The 20491-nt window shown below is 39.4% G+C and overlaps 1 protein-coding gene across 2 annotated transcripts in view; it reads right to left on the minus strand.

Moving 5' to 3' along the window:
* FOXP1 (forkhead box P1) overlaps nt 1-20491 on the minus strand; it is a 738073-nt gene that overhangs the window by 517617 nt on the left and 199965 nt on the right. For both annotated transcript variants that reach the window (XM_010861997.1, XM_010861996.1), the window contains one exon: nt 17349-17478. The gene's annotated coding sequence lies outside the window, so the exon portion shown is untranslated. The remainder of the gene's footprint in view (nt 1-17348; nt 17479-20491) is intronic.

Genomic DNA, 20491 nt, shown 5'->3' on the forward strand with positions numbered 1-20491 from the left:
TCACATCCATACATGACTACTGGAAAAACCATAGCCTTGACTAGACGGACTTTTGTTGGCAAAGTAATGTCTCTGCTTTTCAATATGCTGTCTAGGTTGGTCATAACCCTCCTTCCAAAGAGTAAGCCTCTTTTAATTTCATGGCTGTAATCCCCATCTGCAGTGATTTTGGAGCCCCCAAAAATAAAGTCAGCCACTGTTTCCACTGTTTCCCCATCCATTTCCCATGAAGTGATGGGACCAGATGCCATGACCTTCGTTTTCTGAATGTTGAGCTTTAAGCCAACTTCTTCACTCTCCTCTTTCACTCTCATCAAGCGGCTTTTTAGTTCCTCTTCACTTTCTGCTATAGGGTGGTGTCATCTGCATATCTGAGGTTATTGATATTTCTCCCAGCAATCTTGATTCCAGCTTGTGTTTCTTCCAACCCAGCATTTCTCATGTTGTACTCTGTATAGAAGTTAAATAAGCAGGGTGACGATATACAGCCTTGATGTACTCCTTTTCCTATTTGGAACCAGTCTGTTGTTCCATGTCCAGTTCTAACTGTTGCTTCCTGACGTGCATACAGGTTTCTCAAGAGGCAAGTCAGGTGGTCTGGTATTCCCATCTCTTTCAGAATTTTCCACAGTTTATTGTGATCCACACAGTCAAAGGCTTTGGCATAGTCACTTAGTCCGTCTCTACTCAGACAAGCCACAGCTATACTTCATGTGCCCAGCAGTCACAGTAGGCTAGTGCTAGATGCTGGAAAGTACAATTCCAGACAACCATATTACCATGTCCCACACACACACACACACAAAAAAACAATTTCCCAAAGAAATTCTTATCTGATTCTGTTTTAAAAGACTATCAATATTGTCCAGATTGATAATATTTCTACATGGACATAGACAGTCTTAACCAAATCTAGATGGGAGTTCCAAGGAATTTCTATATCAAGTACACATATTTCACCTCCAATATTATAAGTGCCTGCCTAAATTCTATACAGAATCAGCACTCATTAATCTGTTCTGTTCATTGTAAACTTAAGGTTCCTGTCCTTTGGTCTTTTCACATTTCACAGTTCAAAAAAAAGATTAAGTATATGACATTCCTGGGGTATCACATAGGTTTAAGAATGTTTCATTAAGGAATTATTCAGTCTAAAGGAAAATTATTGACACATCTCATTTCCCTGTTGCTCTTGGAAAGTGACACCTCCGATTTCTACCAAGGACTGAAGATAAGGGCACTGATGCACCACCAGACCCCTGAGCCAGCGCTGTAGGGACACTTTCCTCCCGATGGTCTCCACCACCTTTCTTCCTGTTGAGTTTGGGGCACTGTGAGGGTGTGACACAGCGCCCGCCCCCACCCCGGGCAGGGGGAACCTCAAAGAAACAGAGTAAGATGCTGCATTTCTCCCCCAGCTAATAAGTACGGTCAAGTTCAAGGAGCTGGATGCGTCCTTAGTCCAGTAACATTCTCAAATTCTGAACACTTAAATCCCTTCTCATTTCCATAGAACTTTTGCTTCCAAGTTCGTTTCTAAAAAGCTCCAAGAAACTGTAAAACTCTCATAATCAAATGCAATTGAACCATCATAAAATAAAAACTCTGAGACTTGTGTGTAAGCTGTCAGGACTTGGCTCATTATTCTCATTTACTTAATAAAACACACTTTTAAAATAACTCTCTATTCATATATTTATAGTAAAAATATAACTTTTTTGATTTAAGTAATTACCTCAACAAAAACTATTTGGAAATATACAAATCATACAACCTAAAACCAAAGAATCATTACTATCACCCTAATGCTATTTCTCTTGTAGTATTTATTTAGCCTTGCATGCATAATGTTGATTTGAATATTAGTGAAAAGGCCGATTCAGGTAACCATGACACCTCCAAAATAGGCACAAGCAATAAACATGACTGAAATCCTGTCAGATTATTCAAGTGAAATCAGAAAACTAATTTCTAATATTGAAAATCTGTATCCATACATAAAGTACTAACTGAAACAGATCTTCAAAATGAAATTTCCCCAAATGATTAAAGTAAAATGTGAAACCTCACAGTTTATACAAGACAAGAAACATTTGGCTGCAAATGGTTTTATAATTTTGCTAATTAAAAATTATCCCATTTTCACTTTGGATTCCTCGTGTAACAGAAACAGGAATAACCTTACCATGCCAGAAACACAAGCAAATGATTAAAGTTCTGCTCTCAAAAAAATCTTTAAAAGTTGGCAAAACATTTCATTAGGCTACAAATCAAAATCCGTCTGTCCTTGACATCTCTTTAATGCCTTCCAGATTCCACATCTACTTTTTTTAATCACTCACTGAATTACTCAGAAATTAAAATAAGTTAAAAATACAACTCATCTTGGACCTTCAGAAAAGTCTCCTGATATGGTACAATCTCCATGTCCCTCCACAAGTGCCAGGGACCCCTAATAACATCAACTGATTTATGCAAAGTATTCAGCAAATTTCACAATGAGAAACAACATATAATATTCCCAGAATCATTCCTTCATCAATAAATCTGCTACATGTGAAGAATATAAATAAATACTAAAAGGGGGCCATCGTGAACTCTCTTCTAAAGTTTGCCAAGTGGAAATGGGTACAACTATGAATAAAAATAAAATCATTTTCAAGCTTCCAAGGTGTTACCAACAAAATATGCTTAGAAAAAGAAGAATTCGAGTTGCAAGGGGTTTGAATGACGAACATGTATCTCTCTGAAGAGCTAATGAAGGCAATGTTTACAACGCACACTTATTTATTGATGCTTCCCTTCCCTGAGCCCTCCATGTGCCATGGAGTCAGTGTGCATTAATGGCACTGAAAGCCAGAGAACCTTCCAACTGCGAGTTGCAGCAGTCACTGTGTCAGTGGAAACAATGAATCACAGGCGCTCAACCTGGGATGCCTTGTGGCAGCACCTTACATGTGTCACCGATGTGTCATGTGACATGGCTGTTGCCATGGTGAGGCTCCATGTTCAGGAAATGTGTTAAGTCTTGTAGGAGGCACCCAGCCATCCCCCAAGTTACCCATGCCCATGAGTGTATTTTGAAATCTTTCTACTGCCGATAACATTGTGATTGGCTTCCTCTCTGGGAGTCTTGTGGGAAGAAGGGGAGGGGGAGAAAGTCATTTGGGAAAAGCCAAGAGCAAAAGAAGTATTCCATCCCCAGTGTCTGCATGTGTAGGCTCAAGTCCATTCAGAATAGCAGTATCTTTAAAAATAATTTGACAGTTTTGATAGAATAAAAGTAGACTCGCCCCACAAAGGGAGCTAATTTTTATGTTACTTGTATCCTTCCCATGCATTACAATGGATAAAGCAAAAGACACCCAAAATGACACAATTACTTAAGCAGGTTAGAAAACTATATGGATTAAGGCTATATGGATGAATAATTCTTATCATACTAACCAAAAAATCCTTGTTGTTTTTTTTTTTTAAACAAGCTTCCAACTCTGAAAACAGGAATAAAACTCAACAGACTCATAGCCATGAGAATTAAATAATCTACTGCAACTAGAGGACTGAGTGGAATAGCTGGCACATAGTAGGCCCACAATAAGCTGCTCCTGCAGTCACTACAACCATCATTACTCCCATTGTTCCTATACAGCCACCTGGCTCAGAACAAAGGGAAGCCGATACTGACTTTCAAGGTTATGATTCTTGAGCATTAATTCCTTTACCTTGCAGCTTCCCATGTTTGGGATTTAAGACGCAAATTAAGAAAAGTCAAAATGTTTCCAAAAGATAAAGACATTTTTGTGGAAAAGAGGCTCTATTAGGTGAATTTCACATAAATGTAGACACATAACAAAAAATACACCTCTGTGGCTATCGCTGACTTGAGAAACGAGAGAGAAATAGCAGAAGAAGCAAAGGATTTTAGCCAGAAGACTAAGAAAGGATCTGTTAACTATTTGAAGATATTTGATGGATTGTCACATAGAAGAAATGGGTTTCATAGAATTTCAAAGCACCAAAAGATTAAGTGGGATGCCTGTGAGTAGTAGATTTTAGTCCAGTGGAAGAAACAACTTCCTAGTCCTAAATACTGGTCAATAATAAAATGGGCTATCTGAAGGACAGAAGTTTACCATCCCAGAGTTACTCAAATAGGCTGGATGTTCATGTAGAACCAATATGGCCTCAAAGATGTGAGGCATGCATGTGGACAGCAACGGGCTTTTTACTATTTCTGTGAATACTAAAAGTCTAGGACTCTCTGAATGTGTATGATGTGTATCACCGATGGGCACAGATACACATAAAAATCCACACAGCAGAGACACTCCAGAAAGACAATGGCAAATCTGCTATAATGATCTCAAGCCACATATTTTATTTGGGAAATACTTTAGTGCTGATAGCTAACTAAATTGTTCCCTGAAAATCACTACACGCCAACTCTTTGAACAACTTATGTGTATTAACTCATCTAATCCACAATAATTTATGAATTATGATAGATACTACTAATATTCACATTTTAAAGATCAGGAAACTGAGGCCCAGAGCAATGTAAGTTACCCATGTATATACTGATAACAAGCGTACAGAGCCAGGATGCAAATCTGGCTAATATCCAGTGTTCTTAATTGCCATGTTCCATTCTATATTATACATTAAAGGTTCTAGGTCTTGGTTCTGGATCCTGAAATATGTTTATTTTTCATTTAACAACAACAGCAGCAACAACAAAAAACAGAAACTATTTCCAAGGCTTTCAACATAATTCTACCTTTGTTCTATTCTCTTGCCTACTTTCTCCCTTTTTTTTAAATTACATTTAGGTAAAAACATTTGCTTCTTAGAGGTACATCATCCTTTCCAGATGTTTATTCCCCAACTAAAACAACAATACTTTGGTTCATAAGTGATGGCTTGCTAAAAACCAGAAACCCATTCCCTTTCACATTCCAGTAAGTTGAATCATGATATTTGAGAAAGAAATAATCCTCTACATTATTCTTCTTGAATAATATTCTTGAAAAATATCCATGTTCATTTCTCTTCTCTGGTCCCACATATTCTGACTTGATGCTGTGTTTGTTATACCCTGGCCTCCATGCTATGAAAAAGGCCCACTAAACGAACCTTCTCTTCCTCACAGTTTGCCTAGCCTTGACTCGCCAACCTGTCTACAAGGTAAAAGATTAAAATCTCTCACAGAAAGGGGAGAGGAGACTCAATATGAGGTAACTTCTCTCCAGAACGCTCACACTTTTTAAAATTTTTTAAAAATTTAAAGAAATACAGCTGATTTACAATGTTGTGTTAGTTCCAGGTGTATAACAAAGTGATTCAATTATACACACACACACACATATATATGTGTGTGTGTAACATATGTATAGTGTGTTTGTATGAGAAAGGAGTATATCAAGGCTATGTACTGTCACCCTAATTTAACTTGTATGCAGAGTACATCATGCGAAATGCCAGGCTGCATAAAGCTCAAGCTGGAAACAAGACTGTCGAGAGAAATATCAATAACCTCAGATATGCAGATGACATCACCCTAATTGCAGTAAGTGAAAACGAACTAAAGCGCCTCTTAATGAAGGTAAAAGAGGAGAGTGAAAAAGCTGGCTTAAAACTGAACATTCAAAAACTAAGATCATAAAAAAAAAAAAAAACAACTAAGATCATGGCATCCAGTCCCATCACTTCATGGCAAACAGATCAGGAAACAATGGAAACAGTAAACAAACTTTTATTTTCTTGTGCTCCAAAAATCACAGTGTACTGTGACTGCAGCCATGAAATTAAAAGACACTTGCTCCTTGGAAGAAAAGCTGACAAACCTCGACAACATATTCAAAAGCAGAGACGTCACTTTACCGACAAAAGTCTGTATAGTCAAAGCTATGGTTTTTCCAGTAGTCATGTACGGATGTGAGAGTTGGACCATAAAGAAGGCTGAGCAAAGAAGAATTGATGCTTTTGAACTGGAGAAGACTCTTGAGAGTCCCTTGTACTGCAAGGAGATCAAACCAAGTCAATCCTAAAGGAAATCAACCCTGAATATTCTTTGGAAGGACTGATGCTAAAGCTGACGCTCCAATACTTTAGCCACCTGACGCAAAGAGCTGACTCACTGGAAAAGACCCTGATGCTGAGAAAGATTGAGGGCGGGGGAAGGGGACAAAAGAGGATGAGACGGTTAGATGGCATCACTGATTTGATGGACATGAGTTTGAGCAAGCTCTAGGAGATGGTGAAGGACAGGGAAGCCTGAAGTGCTGTCGTCCATGGGTTCACAGTCAGACATGACTGAGCAACTGAAAAACAACTGTGTATGTATTTTCCTTTAGATTCATTTTCATTAAAGGTTATTAGAAGATATTGATAGAGTTCCCTATGCTATACAGTAGGTCCCTGTTGGTCATCTATTTTCTAAATAGTACTGTGTATATCTGAATCCCAAACTCCTAATTTATCCCCTCACCTTTTCCCTTTGGTAACTGTTTGTTTTCTGTCTGTGAGTCTACTTCTGTCTCATTTTTTATCATTCTGATCCTCCAGACATTTCTTTGGAGAAAATCAAATGACACAGATTATAAGCCTTCTTATCTCTATTCCTCCTTCGATACAGTAGGGATATTTAGGGGAAAAAACTTCTGCTTTAATCACTCAGAGTGTTGGTGTGCCCAAGAACCACTTTTAAGTAATTCTTATATTTTTCCTTAAAGCTCTCAATTTTATTAAATGCTGCATTTAAGCAATAGTGAGAAACCAAATGATGGGCTAATAGTATTTTGCTACCTATTTCATATTATATATGGATTCCCTGGTGGCTCAGATGGTAAAGAGTCTGCCTGCAATGTGGGAGACCAGAGTTCCATCCCTGGGTTGGGAAGATCCCCTGGAGAAGGAAATGGCAACCCACTCCAGTATTCTTGCCTGGAAAATCCCATGGATAGAGGAGCATGGTGGGCTACAGTCCATAGGGTCGCAAAGAGTTGGACACGACTGAGCGACTTCACTTTCATATTATATATACGTGTGTGTGTGTGTATAAATATATATATATATATATAAAATACCTAACTCAAGTTTTTAAAAAAGGTCCATTTTGTAACTGTAAAATATTTCATCTTAATTCCACTGGTGAGATACACAACACATACCAGAAAACACTGTATTGAAGAGAATATAGGTCTTACATACCAGTTTCAGAATCCATTTATTTTCTGTGACTTGTTTTCCCTTTCACTTCATCTTTTACCCTCCACCTCATTTTCACTTCAGGCTCACCTTTCTCTTGTTTTAAATAAAGGAAAGGGAGGAGGAACCCTCACTAAATTTCACTCTAAATCAATAAATAATCCAGTCACACAGAACAAGCCTATCTCAAGATGAGATGTGAAGAAAACATGATGACATTATTATTTCATCAGAAATTGGAGAGCAAATGATCAGGCCCAAGCATGGTGACAGAGCTACAACAAAGACTGCATCCTTAATGTTGCTTCAGGCTGCAAGAAGATGCAGAAAACCACAGGCCCTAGGGCCAAACAGGGACCCTATTTGGAACCCTACACTCATGAACCAAGAATAGTTTTTACATTCTTAAAGGGCTGGGAAAAAATTAAACTACTGCTGTTTAGTGATCTATGGAAATTATAAGAAATTCAAAGAACTGTAAATAAATTTTATTGGAAACACAGCAATGACCATTCACATATGAATCACGTATCAGTTCAGTCTCTCAGTCACGTCCAACTCTTCACAACCCCACGGACTGCAGCACGCCAGGCTTCCCTGTCCATCACCAACTCCCTGAGCTTGCTCAAACTCATGTGTATGGAGTCGGTGATGCCATCCAACCATCTCATCCTCTTTTGTCCCCTTCTCCTCCTGCCCTCAATCTTTCCCAGCATCAGGGTCTTTTCCAGTGAGTCAGCTCTTCAAATCAGGCGGCCAAAGTACTGGAGTTTCAGCTTCAGCATCAGTTCTTCCACTGAATATTCAGGGTTGATTTCCTTTAGGATTGACTTGGTTTGATCTTGCAGTCCAAGGGACTCTCAAGAGTCTTCTCCAACACCACAATTCAAAAGCATCAATTCTTTGGCACTCAGCTTTCTTTACGGTCCAACTCTCACCTCCATACGTGACTACTGGAAAAATCATAGCTTTGACTAGACAGACCTTTGCTGTCTAGTCACCTATGGCTGCTTGCATACAACACAGCAAGTAGTTGCAAGAGACCAGGTAGCCTGCAAAGCCCAAAATATTTCCTCTCTGGATCAGAAAGTTTGTTGATCACTGTTATCAACAGAGAAGTTAGATGGCTCTTTTACCAGCACACACATATAGAAGCATATTTTTTTTAATTATAAAACTTTTCCAAAAACACATTAGAAAAAAGAGAAAAAGGAATCTCCATGTACTCAGCACCAAAATCAGATAAAAAGCTCTTCCTTTTTATCACGAGGCACTGCCTGGAAGCACAGATACCGATCAGTACCTGTGGGCCTCATGCTCGCCCACCCTGAGTTTCAGCTCCCCTAAGCCCTCCTTCAATTCTGATGACTATTAACCATCATAAGAGAATACTATCCTGATATCTTTTTAAAGCAGCAACATTATTAACAATTAAAAAGCTGCCACCACACATGCACAATAACTTTCTTGTATTTTAATATGCATATCCATAGTCTGATTATAACAGCCTGGAGAGATTGACAGGAAATGACTGAGTGTAATGGCTCCAGAGGAGACACTACATTGATCAGTAAATAATACACGTTTTTTGAAACTGTCTAACTGCATATTTACACTTGTCAACTCTTATACACTTTGATGACAGAATTCTTTTTCATATACCTACATAAAAAACTCGTAACACTGATTTTTAAAGTGTTTTTAATAATTACCCTAAAAAATGCTTCTAGGATATGTAAGGTTTAAATTATATCCACCAAAGAATGCCACCTGGAGCATTAATTGCTACATCCTTAACATTCCCAGTTATGTCGGGGTATTTGTAAATGTCTCAAAAAGGTTAAAATACAGTTTCAGGGAATGCATACCTAGTGCTTACTAGGTGCCAAGCACAGTACTGAGGACTTTTCACAGAAAACAAGGCAGATGCTACCACTGTCCACAGTTTGCAGAGGAGGAAACTTAAGCTTGGAGAGCAGCCTTGACGTGGCCAAGGTAACCCTCTCAGTGAAGCCTGGGGACTTGAGTTTATCTATGCTAACTCAGAGACCAAGCTCTAGTCCTCTACCTGGGTATGGGTCTGGAAATCTATATTTAACACAATTCAGGTAGCCCCTGAATCACATGCTGAAGAACAGGCTCCAAGGACTTGGAAGTGGAACAGAAGAAAGTCCAACGGGCCCTGGGTGCAGTCCCCTCTGTACCTTTTCAAACTCTGCCCACTGAAGGGTTAGAGAGAAACTCCATAACTGGTGTATCATAGCCCCTGGCATGTCACATACGCTCTGTTATGACAGCTACTCAACCATTGTCATTTTTTGTAGGTTAGTCAGGGAATGCTTATATGTCAGGTAAAGTTATTTTATCTATATTGTTCAGAAAATTACTTCAACTCTTGGCTGATTAGGTTAGCATCTCCTTGTCCTAAGACTCCGTATCAATTCAATTACACCAGCAGCTGAAGGCTGCCCAAGGTGGTACGGAGGACAGAGGAGTAGAAACCTGGTTCTACCCGGTGACTGGTTTACCAACACCAGGCTGGATAATAAACCAGATTAGCCCCTCACTGATGCCCCTCCTCCCAACACACACACTTTGTTTCATCATAAAGTGGTAGAATATACAAAGAAGTAGAGAAAATAGTACCATGAACTCCCATTTACCCATCACCCAGATTCCAGAAGATCAAGATTCTGCTACATTTTTTCTTTTCTGAAAATGTGTAAAGGAAATGGCAAAATAACATCGCATTTCACCCTTGCTGCTGCTGCTGCTGCTAAGTCGCTTCAGTCGTGTCCGACTCTGTGCGACCCCATAGACGGCAGCCCACCAGGCTCCCCCGTTACACAGTCCAATATGCCACACTAAAACATATGGAAAGAAAAATCCCCTTAATAACAACTGAATGCACATGTTATAAGAAAACCTCCACAGAGCATACCTGAAACTAGCCTCCTGGCCCTCCAGCCTGCAAGTCCATCCTGGATGGGCAGAAGTCCCTGCAGCTCAAACACAGGGATCTAAACGCATGTGACAAAGTGGCAGGCCTGACCTTGTCACTGCCTGGCTCTGGCCCTGGGCACAAAAGCACAGTAGCCCAGGTTGTCCTTCTCTTCACATGTTCTCTGGATCAGCGGGCCTGCTGGCCCTATGTCTGTTCATGTTGTATCAAAGGAGAAAACTCATCTGCTTGGATGTTAGGGATTCCATGAGCCACCATCACCTAGAGCATCTTTGTTTTACAAGAGGACCTGGAAGAAGCATGCAACACTAAGCCCAACTACATGTATCTGGGAGATTTTAGATTTAGAGGAAAAGGCCAGTAAGTAAGGAATATTTTTGAAAAAAAAAAAAAAATTGGAAGAAGTTATTCCCTTTTTTATCCCAGTCCTATAAAAATCCTGTGTGTAGATTAAGCTACATGAGTTGGATTTAAATGAGTTGGATTCCACTTCTTCCTGAAGACAACTAGAAGCTACAAAATCTTCCCTGCGTAAATCAAATAAAAGGACCTTAGAGAACCATGGAATCAAAGGTAAGGATGTCGCATGCCTTCCTGGTTAAGACACAGGCTTTGAAAAGGGCCCACCTTCAGGGAAACTCCACTTGTAAAACCTGCTGTGTGATCTTGAATAGTCACTTAGACACTGAGCTTCTTTCTTTTCAATAATAAAACCAGAATAATAATATCAAGTATACAGAGATACTGTTAGGATGATATGAGATACTTTGTGTGATATCTAAACCACTACAGGCAAAATAAATGCTCAATGACTGGCTGCTGTAATTATTTGGTACAAATAATTATTGGTACAATTATTACCAAAACCTCACAGAATATGAGGAGGGATGAAGAAGATTTCATCTCATGAGCCTCTTCCAATCAATTGGTTGGCACTATATAGAACAAACAATGTGTAACAGAGAAATCCAAGAGCCACCACCAGGTCAGACCATACGGGGCTCACAGATTTTGGCATCTTTGACAAAAGCCAATCATGTTATCCTACAAATGTGGCTCAACAGGTTACCAATCCACATGTTAACCTCAGCCATTCTCCAGAACTCTAGTTACCATGACTAAACAATCAAAGAATACGTTGAAACAAAACTGAAATGTAAGTTAACTAAATGGTATGTAGATATGCTAATTGCTCATTTTTCTTTTAAGGAGGAGTTAAAAGGATGTCAGTTCTCCACAGGGTAGGGCAGTAGCTTGAACATAAGCTGAATGGAAATTTCCTTCTCTTAAACTTTGTGGGTTAACTTGAACCAAGTGAAGAGAAAACCTACTGTTTTCAAAAACAACATGCCATGTAGTTGAAGTTCCTAGAATTTTACATCACAGAAGATATCATTTGAAATATAATAGTTGAATGCCTTCCTCGCTGGTACAGCTGGCTTCAGTGTATTGACAAAAACCAAGGTTAATATGCAAAAGGAAATTGCAAGATACTTGCTGGGCCCCGGTCAGCACCTGCTACGTGTATATGCCCCTCCCTTTAAGAAAGAAACTGCATTTGAAGAGGGAAAGTCTAGTTTAGTTTTCACCCTGCCACTTCCATGCCGTGTCTGAGCCTGAGTTAATGCCCAGGTAACAAGAGGGTAACAGACTCTCTTATCTTTTCCGAAGTTATAGAAATTGAAAAAAAAAAAAAAACTACAAAACTATAATGCTTCAGACACGTAACACCAAAACCAGTTAAAAGGTACAAAATAAACTGCCTACCAAACCATATACATATGGTGCACACATATCAAAATCCAGTTGTCACACAACCAGGTAATTGCCAGTATTGTGTAAAATTTTCTCAAAATCACCTTGTGTGACAGATATTGGGGTAAGTATACTATATTCAAAGACAAATCACTTGCCTAACATGATTGTGAGCACATTCATGTAAATGCTGGATTTGTAAGCTTAGCTCCAAGAATTTAAATGGAGGAATTTCTCAGACCACATCCACACAGAGCAGAGAAGAGAATGTGATCAATTAGCGATGTCTGCCAGGAACACAGGAACCAACAGAGGTGAAGGAATTATACAATCGAAAGTGTGTCCAAAATGTTTGTCACTTTTGATTTAGGCAAAGGATTCGATGCTTAGTGCAGATGTCAGAAGAACAAAAGCCTGCCCGCTACATTAAAAGTTCACAGTGAATTTGTATGTCCAGAGAAATGTGTGTATAATCCCGTAAGGGGCTTAGAGAAAAAATGGAAAATATCTGCAATATAAATGCAGATTACCTTTATTACAAAATTGGATCATATTCTCATTCCTAGACTAATTTCCTATATCATAAAACCTATATTCAATTTTATAAATAGCATACACCAAGAATCATAAATTCAGTTAACGCAGAAATTTAACAGTTTTTTTTTTTTTTTTTTAATAAAAGTGAGAAAAAAGGCTGTTTTAGAGCAAGTATCTGAAAGGACAGAAAGGGTTCTTTCTTTGAAGATATGTTTTTCCCTCTGACTCTACCTCCTTGGGGACATAACTAGAGAAGAAATAAATTTCACAGCTAATATATATGAGGTAACATGTTTAACATTATCCAATGAATTTATACCTACCTACACCATATAAATTTATCTCACACAAACTGTCACCTCAGAGAGAATTCATTAAAACAATGTTATAGCTTCCGAATTAAATGCAATCTTCTAATTGGAATTTAATCTTACAATAGTAGTTGGTGGATTTTGTTTTTTAATTGACAAATGGAATAATTCGTTAGTTTGTCTTACAGTTCTGTCTTAAGAATTCAAAAGTAAAAGCAACACAAGGACCGGCTGGCCATGCTGTGAGCTCCTGGGGGGTCTGGGGTGGCGGGTACTGGGGCTTGTTTCACGGTCATCAGAACTCCTCCCGCTGCTTATGGGCAGGAAAGGATGGACACTCTTCCTCTCACCCTCCTGCATTACCAGGTTACTAATATATTCCATTACCTCCACGTAAATGTCATGTTAATTTCTGATCTTCATCAAGCCAGACAATGGTTTCCCCCCTGGCCCCTAGCCAATTAGCTATGTGGAAAATATTCTGCCAATTACATTACTTGCATTAGGTTAGAGACTGGAGAGAAAGGCAAAATAAACGCTTAAAAAAAAACTTCTGAGATAAAATTTAAGTTGACACTGTCTTCACATGCTGGAGTCCAAGTTATGCAGTTTGATAGGCAGCTGCCAGCACTCATAACTGCTTATTAAATCTAGGCTCTCTTTATGGCGTGAGTGAAGATCTGTATTTTTACCAATATTAGGCTCACTGTGTTATGAAAGAGACCAAAATACTTAAGATCATTCGCCCCGGCTTATAAAATATATTACATAGTTTATTCAATTGTTAAAATTACTTTTCAAAGTCAAAATTTCAGGTACTGGAAGTTTCAGCAGAGCCAGTGGCTTGGCCCACTGACCAGCTTTCTGCACGAGGCAGCTCAGAGGGGGAGCCCACCGACCAGCTTTCCTGGCCCCGGACACCTATCGGTCCTCACTTCCGGGAAGCTGCACCACCACCACACCCTACCTCAGAACCAATGACAAAAATCCACATTCTTGAGTTTTAAAAAATTCCAGAAACTTCCAGCCACAAAGTAGTCCACTATCAAGCCTTAAACTACATCAATTATTTTCCCTCTTTCTAGTAGGTCAAAAGCTACGAATTTGATAAGAGAGATCCAAAGATAAACTATGGACAAGTAAGCAAAAATAACTGGTGACAAAATAATGCTGCATGATATTTATGCCCTTATCTCAGATCCACTAGCGAGGGACAGTTTATTGGTAGGGAGAGTGCAATGCTAGGAGATGGATGGACAGCCAACATATTTGCCATCTACAGTCAACTCTTCTCAGGAAAACTCTATGCAAATCCAGACTGTTATTATCACATTTATTAATAACACTGTGGCTAACTGCCTATTAAATATGCAGCAGACTTACCTGCTCTTCACTCTTGGAGTCTCGTGATGTGCATCACATAGGCACCAATAACAACTAAAGCTTCATACCAAGGAAGCAGGAGTCAACTCTGATCCCCTGCTGGCAAGGGATGGCATTAAAGAATCACATCACAAAGAGACCTCTCAAGTGTTCAGCCTTTCTCTCTCTCTGGATCCTGACCCTAAGCCGATTTATTACACAAGCATGGTTATCACCAATACAAATTGAGTACATTACCCAACTACCTGTTTTCTGAATGAAAAATTCTGCCATAATCATCTGGTTGTCCAAATCTCTTATGTGGTGACACTTCCATGCACTGGAGTAAGGAATCTGTTGTTCTAGCTGCCTATTCCTGTGACTGGGACCTTGTTCCACCATGAGGTCACTTATCACGAAACATTTCACTCAGAACTGGAGGTGATTTCGTGCCTAAAGACTCCAAATTATCAGCTGTAACAATTAACTGGTGCTTCTTTTGGCTACTCAATGAATTGTTCTAAAAGTTCTAAAAGCCCTAAGAATGAATACGTTTTTGAATGCATGACTATGAATACATTTTTGACAAGAGAAGGATTAACTAGCTGCCAGATATGCAGTGCATCACAGGCCGGGTTACTGCATCATGCAGGAAGAAAATCAGTCCTTTAAACAAATCTCAAAGGTGTGCTTTGAGGTTAAACAAGGATAGAGAATCACAAAACACATCCCAGCTCATCAGATTTCAGGGATCTTCCTTCCTACTAAAAATATAGTGAAGGCAAATTGATCACAATCTGATAAATATGAAGCAAATTCCTTCTTTAGAAAAAAAACTGGTACGTGTCTGGGCCTAATATCAATACAAGAGATATCATTTTCATTATGGTTCTTTAAACTGGTTTTTCAAATAGAAGGCCTTACCCAAATGAAATTAATGAACAAAATGAGCCTAGTCTTCAATAAATCCATTCATTTAGTTTTGTTCAATTTCATACATTAATTTATGACAGTGAGATTGAGTTGGACCCTCTCAACACTGAAGACGGAGATGACAGGTAACCTCAAACCTGAGTTTATTGCTAATTCAATACCTTCAGAAGTCCAACCACTTCTATGAATTCTCATGTTTACATAAGACAGACCCAGGCTCTGTTCTCAACTCTACCTGAATCCCCAAAGATATAATTTTTTATAATGCCTGCTAGTTGCTCACTGGTCTACAGACCACTTATAAAAGTCTATCACAGCTGCTTAGCAACGGAAAACCTCAGAAGAGCTTCATAGGAGAAGGAACCATAGGACTTGCCCAGGACCATCCCACAAGATCATCAAAGCACCCTAACAGATATAAAATTCCATGACTCCATTAACCATTTCTTTTCATGGTGTACATCCTTGCCTTATGTGTTATTGATTTCTACTTGCTTTATTACTTGCCAGTGAAAAGATACTATAATAGGAAGAGACATGACTCTGTTTTTCCTCTATCTCCAGCTCCAGCAGAATGAAATGTGATAGGTAATCAGATACCAAAGGAGCCTAAGTGAAGTGAATTTTAAAGCCCTCAGGCTCTTTGAGGATCACCTGGTCTCTAACACTTGGGCTGGCTGCTTCACCTACGAAATGGGAAGGATTTGCCAAAATGACCTCTAACTGTAAAATCTTTAAAAAGTGAAAGTGAAGTCACTCAGTCGTGTCCGACTCTTTTCGACCCCGTAGACTGTAGCCTACCAGGCTCCTCCCTCCAGGGGATTCTCGAGGCAAGAGTACTGGAGTAGGTTGCCATTTCCTTCTCCAGGGGATATTCCCGACCCAGGGATTGAACCCAGGTCTCCCGCATTCCAGGCAGACGCTTTAACCTCTGAGCCACCAGGGAAGCCAAATATGGCCCAAAGCAGCTGAATGCAAAACAAAAGCTTTAAAGAGACACATATCAGCAAAGAAGGTTTACAAAACTGCAGAGCTTGGATGTCACACTCGATAATTGAGATAAGCTAGAGAGAATCACTGATGATTAAAAAAAAAAAAAAACCTGGCTCTGACCAATCCCAGGGACATAGGCAACTCAATTAGACTTTCTGGGCTGCATATACTCCACCTGTAAAATAAGAGGACTTAAACAGACATCTTCCAGGGCCTCATTAGCAATGACAAATACGACATTTTAACCAACCTGCTTTATTTTAAATACAGTAAATTAAAACAGAGACTAACTTTCCCATGTCAGCTAGCTATTAGGTCTCCCAATTTTTAATACAGTGCTCTTTCTACTTCACTGTACTTACCTCCATTAAATTAAATCTGTTTCAAATATAGCTCCACTAAGACAAACAAAGTGAATTTATACCAATGGTTCTTATTATTAAATGACATTCACTACAAAACTGAAACCAAAGGATTTCCCATAAAGTTGACCTCATTTTATGACAAAGCTACCATTGAATGATGTCAGAGGTTTTTACCCAGAACAACTAGGCTCAACCAATTCTTGTCTCTGATAAAGGCAAGTCACTACTGTTCATTCATTACTACAGGGTAGCCAGCAAGTTCTGAGGAACACGACAGATGTCATCAAATATGGAAAACACGTGTAAAAGAAAAAGATCATCAAACCTCTCCTAACACCCTCCCCTAAAAATTACAATGAGTAATCTGATGAGGAGAACTATGATAGGAAAAAATGCTCATAAGTCTATCTGCAAATCTGTTAACAGTCCACAATTCCCAACCCTTTCCCTTTCTCAAGAACCCCAGTCATGTAGAAGTCTTGGGATGGGACCTTCTCAATGAACAAATCAGACTTAAATCCCCCTCCCACCACTCAAAATGGTCTTATTTCATAGTAGTTCATTTTATCACCCAACTGTAATGAGACAAAAAAACGCAATTACTCTTTCAACTGTGCATGTAGCTCATAACTTAGGCAGCCTGTCCTTCAGATTATGCTTAAAAGAATCACATAAACAAAAAAAGTTCTCCTGTGTCCTATTATACCTTTTATAAATTCTCAGATCAGTGTACAAGTTATCCCAAAAGGTTCTACCAGAAAACAATGATAGTGTCTGTTCTTTCTCAATGACAGTCTCTCATCTTCAGTGTAGCTGTTCCGATGAACTTGGGATTTTTTTCAGTTTCCTGCATTAGGCAGGACCCCTTCAGCCCACATTTGGCCTTGTGAATTTTGAGACGAATAATCTTAAATGTTCACTCACCCTTTTGACCAGCAGGCATCACATCCGTCCATTCATTGTTGACAGCAAATGTGAGAAGGTACTGAAGCCTTCACCATTGCCCAAATGTTTCGTTTGGAAACTGGAATTGTCAGCAAAAGCTCCTGGGACACTGCAATACAAAAATATTTTTTTACACATAACTAAGATGTAACTTCTAAAACCACCACTTCCTTAAACTTGAAAACAGCGCTATAGACATAGAACCTAGAGGTAGGGGAAAACACCTTTCAAATGAGGTATGTCAATATATCAAGTGTGATGCTGTAAAATATAAACCGGAAATAATGTTTTGAAAGATACAGATACCAATTACTTCAACATATACACTGAGAGGTTGCTGTTTATTACAGACTTTGTGCCAAATATTTTACATATGTTGGCGTAACAAAAATAGCATTTTTGCCCAATTATAAAGTGTTCAGTAACAATAAGCTGTTTTAACTCAAATCTGACATGGATAAACATACTGATTCATATTAAGTAACTCTATTTACTAGAAGATAAAAACATGTAAAAATAAAAATTGTTTCAAAAATAATAATAAACGTCAAAACTAGGAACAGAGGTAACTATAATCATTTTCCTCCAAAATAATTCTACAAACATTTATGAATTACATATAAGGAGCAAGAGATGTTTCTTGGAGATAGTTCCATCAAGATAAAACACATCATGTAATGTGCAGATGCCCAAGTGGAGAAGCCTGGATTCTAGACCCAGTATTGTCATCAATCGTGTGGCTGCAGGAAAGTCACTTAATGCCTCCGGGTTCCAGTCCTTTCATCTGCAAGGGCAGGTCACTGATTGATGCTGTTCATGTCCCTTCTACCTCATAGCATCTTAGTGTTTGGGGATAAAGCCTATTATGTCAAATAACCTAAACTATTAGCTTCTCCTCCAAGCTTCCAGATTAAAAAAGAAGGTTTTTACCATGAATCTTCCATCAACACCAAAACTGAGCAGCGGGCAGAGGATCTTGCACATGCACAGAGGAATTCTCACCTTGGCACTAGCGCCACACTTTGGTACACCTGCAGCCTAGGCAGCTAACAACCCCCAGGGTGACCATGGAAGGCTTCCATTCCTCTCCCAAAACTACAGCTCCAGCTCCTACGGAAATGTACCCATGTGTGTTACAGATGAGTGTTTCTCATATTTTAGTATACATAAGAATAACTTGAAGACCTTTCTAAATACAGATTCCTGGGCCATTCCCCACTGGTTCAGTGTCTCTGGAATTGGGCCTGAGATTCTGTATTTCTTCCAAACTACCAGGTAACTGGATAGGGCCAATCACAGACCACAGTTTGTCTCAAAATGATAAAGCCCCTGTGTCCAAACTCCAAGTAGCCTTGAGATACAAGAAGCATTTTCAAGACTCAGGGAAGCTCGGCAAACCTACTAAGTCAATGTCATGTAGCAAAAAGAAAGGGGCTGAAAATGCTCACCATCTTCAGGACACAATCTTTTTATTTCTCTGGCCTAGAAGGCCCTGCATCATCCAGTCACTTTCTACTTCTCTGACACCACCACCAGCCATCAACTCAATCCTCAACTACAACATGGATTCAGTGGTGGACATCCATTTCAAGAAGCCAAGGGTTTTCCTACCTCATACTTAGTGCACTGGCTTTCCCAAGTACCTGGAATGCCATGAGCTTACTCCTTAAACAAGTGGCTCCTTCTCATCACAGGGTCTTCTAGGCAAAGGCCTCTTCAAGCATGCGGTCTCACTTTACGTACTTAAGCTATCACCCCCAATTAAATCATTCTATTTGCTGTCCTCAGAGCTCTTGTCATCACCTATAAACTTTTTTCTCATTTCCTCACTTGTCCTCTCCACTAGACTATAAGCTCCAAATGACAAGGAAACGTCGCTGTTGTATTCTTCATTATCTTCCAAAAATTTAGAAAAATGCCTGGCTCATAGCAGCCACTCAAGACAGACTGAGTCAATAAACAAATCAACAATTTAAAGAACTAATTCTCAGGATCCTCTAAGCATACACTTGCCATTCATTGAAAATACACACTGCATTGGATATTTTTTTCAGTATTTTACAACAGTTATTTCATTTAACTCTATTCTTAACACAAAGACACTCTTACATGCAGATAAGAAAACCAAGGCACAGAAAGTTTTAGTAACTTGCCAATATCACACAGCTATTAGGAACTTGACAAAGCTTGCAGTCAGAAGAAATCCAGCTTTTTCTCGTCAATATATTAACACAAAATGCTGAGTGCCTACCTTGCACTAGACATTTTTCTGACTGAGGTTTGCTTGAGTGAGTTTTGGCTATAAGGCCTTGTAGACCTTTCTGACCTGAGCTTCCTTGTTCGTATTGGGAAAGCTAAGGCATCCACAATGACCAGGCAGATAATATGAGTGAGCAAGACAGACCAGGTAAAAGGTCCAGGGGGTGGTGAGGGAGGCTGCATGCTGGAGGCCCCAGGCTCTCTTAGCTAAGACAGCAGCAGCAAGTAGCCCCATAAGCCCATTACTGCCTTGTGACAACATAAACCCCAGGCTGTAACAGCTTTCAATTCTAAAATCAAACGCAAGAATCCAAATCACTATTTTGTAAAATTTCCTCATGTTTAAAAGATAGCAGCTAACTTTTTAATAGAACACATTTAATTTAAAGGGAAAAAGGCAAGAAAAAGAACCTCTGCAACCCCTATACCAAATGATGGCTGGGGACACAGCTCTGGCCTGTGATTCAAGAGGGATCTGGAAGCACAGAGAAGCCACATAAGTGAGCACATTAAAAGACACTAGGTATCTGGGCAGATAAGGGATTTTGAGAGGAATTTGGAGGTTTTCAAGCTTTGGAAGGAAAATGTAAGCAGGACTGCAAAGGAATTCCTCCAAAACAGAGTATCTTAGTAGAAGGCTTTGTGTTGTTGTGTGGTTGCTAAGTCATGTCCAACTCTCTGTGACCCCATAGACGGTCTCACCAGGCTCCTCTGTCCATGGGATTTCCCAGGCAAGAACACTGGAGTGGGTTGCCATTTCCTTCTCCACAGAATCTTCCCCAACCAGGGATCGAACTGACATCTGCAGATTCTTTACCACTGAGTCACCTGGGAAACGCAGTCAAAGGTTCACACGTGGGTTA

Source organism: Bison bison, unplaced genomic scaffold, assembly GCF_000754665.1.
Source record: "Bison bison bison isolate TAMUID 2011002044 unplaced genomic scaffold, Bison_UMD1.0 scf7180017864474, whole genome shotgun sequence".
In the NCBI taxonomy this organism is placed as follows: domain Eukaryota; kingdom Metazoa; phylum Chordata; class Mammalia; order Artiodactyla; family Bovidae; genus Bison; species Bison bison.